The following is a 2,549-nucleotide window of genomic DNA, read 5'->3' on the forward strand; positions in this document are numbered from 1 at the left end:
GTCAGAACCACCAATCAGAACCAATCAGAACTGGTCAGAACTATCAATCAGAACCAATCAGAACCAGTCAGAACCAGTCAGAAACGGTCAGAACCACCAATCAGAACCAATCAGAACCGGTCAGAACCGGTCAGAACTATCAATCAGAACCAATCAGAACCAGTCAGAACCGCTCAGAACCACCAATCAGAACCAATCAGAACCTGTCAGAACCAATCTGAACCAGTCAGAACCAGTTACAACCAGTCAGAACCAGGTGGAACCAGTTAGAACCACATGGAACCAGTCAGAACCCGTTGGTTACAATTACAACCAGTCAGAACCAGGTGGAACTAGTCAAACAGCAGTTGAATGCTAAATCTTCTTCACTGTTCTGACAAATAATTGTAAAGTTAATGTCAGACCTCTGAAATCCGCTGTGGTTCAAGCAACGATCCTTCTGCCAGGTCCTTTGTATTTACAAAGACCCAAACTTGAAAGAGCGGTTTTATACAAAGAAGCCTCCTCAGACTTTGTTGAGCTACAATGGACAAAAGCCATTAATTGCTGTCAAAGTCTCCAGTAAGATTAAACCGTCTCTCTTAGACGACTGCGTTTGCTGCTTCCCCAGTCAATGCGGCGTTGCTATTATAGAACATTTACTTGCAGAGATACTGAACAAGAGCAAACGTATGAAAATAATTAGAGTCAGAGCAGAGGCAGCGAAGGAGCAAGGCCCTCACAGAGGACTTTTCCAATTAACTGACTTTAATCCAGCATAATGTGTATTTTCCTCTCTCACTCTTCATAATGGCTGCCACCTGACTGCTTACAGTCAATTAAAATACAATACAAATTGTCTTAAGCAGTAGGCACTCAGTGATTAGATTTCCCCAAGACAATTAAATTTGAGAAGGGAAGCATAAAATGGTAAATTCACTGAATTTTTTGTCTTCTTCATTTCTTGCTGTCACATTAATTTTGTCGTGTGTAATGCGTTTCGCAGAGAGTATTTGCAGATGTTCATAATCATCTAGATTTCTTGATTGTCCTATGTATATACACTAGGGAGGTTATGTGTTTGTAGTGCAAATGTGGAGTGTCTCAGGTTGTGTTGCAGCACAACTGATGGGTGTAATATCCCCACAATCATGTGCACATCTCCACACAAACCCCTCTGTTGGAGTTTTGTCTGTATTATCTGTTTGGCAGTGATTGAGTGTGGCAGTAAAAATGCAGTGAGGAAGACATGGGGGTGTAGGGTGATTGCTGGGTGGCTTTGCAGAGAGCCAAGGTAATTTCCCTCGCCGCCAACTCAACTTTGTCATTTGTCAGCCACCACTTGCGCCGCTGGCAGCTATTGTGCCAACAGCAGTCAATCATGCTGCTTATGAATCCAAGCTGCAGTCAATCGCCCTGCTTATGAAATCAAACAGTAGTCGATCGCTCAGTTTAGGAATCCGCTGACACATCTAGTGTTTCCCAGCCGGTCACATTAATATCTAGCGACAAGATATCCTGGAGATTAATCGCAACAATACCTCACCAGAAAAAAAGATGGTTCTGTTGTGCAACTTGTTCTTCATAATCAGTCCATCTTCAAAATCACAGAGAACAGAATGATAATACTAACAAGCCTCAAACAAGTATATATTTTAAATTATTAACGAGATGATTGTGTTGTTTAATATCTCATCTTTATTGTGCCTATATGTATTGTACACATTTGTACAAAATGTTAGGGCAACAGGGCAAAAATGCCAGCAATCAAGTTTCAGATAAATATTGTTTTGCTCTAAACTGCTGATTTTAACCCCACCTGATTTCTTAAATCAGGGTTTCCTTCTAACAAATATTAAAATAAGGTAAAAGAATATTACATTTAAGAAAATAACGAAAGCAGAAATACCTTCATTGTTTTGTGACAACCCCACTTCTTTTGTGACTGAGGATCACAGGGGAACAGCCTGAGGAATGGGCAGGGATGAAGCTGGAGACCTCGGGAGGATGACCTGGAGGCTGGGCAGCCCCATTCTTGAGGGAGCCTGACAGATTAGTGTTCCAAAGACTGGGTCTCTCCAGAGGCAGAGTGGGAGGCCTGCAACAATGATGGAGCCAATCGGGAGGTCGGCCAGTAGGCTGGTGAAGGTCTGGTCAAGCAAGAGGGCAACAGCGAAAGATGGTTCCCACAGGAGACAGAACAAGAGTCTGATGAAGGTGGGTACCCTCAGGAGGCAAAGCAGGAGGGTGAAGGAGGAGGCAGATCCCATCAGGAGGCAGAGCAGGAGGGTAAAAGAAGAGGCAGGTCCCATCAGGAGGCAGAGCAGGAAGCCAGTGTGACAGGCTGAGACATTCTAGAGGCCGATGGCATGTGCAAGGTCTCTTTGTAAGGTTAGCAAGGAGACAGAAGGTCTGGAAAGGGACCTGATACCACATTCTGCACAGCAATTAAAGCAATTTCATTTTTCAACAGCAATCTGATTGAAATGCTGTTCCTAGCTGTACTAACAAAAAAAATCTGCCTCTACAGATAGTGTTGTATGGCATTGATTACTGACTGGCCGTTCAGG

Source organism: Scophthalmus maximus, chromosome 1, assembly GCF_022379125.1.
Source record: "Scophthalmus maximus strain ysfricsl-2021 chromosome 1, ASM2237912v1, whole genome shotgun sequence".
In the NCBI taxonomy this organism is placed as follows: domain Eukaryota; kingdom Metazoa; phylum Chordata; class Actinopteri; order Pleuronectiformes; family Scophthalmidae; genus Scophthalmus; species Scophthalmus maximus.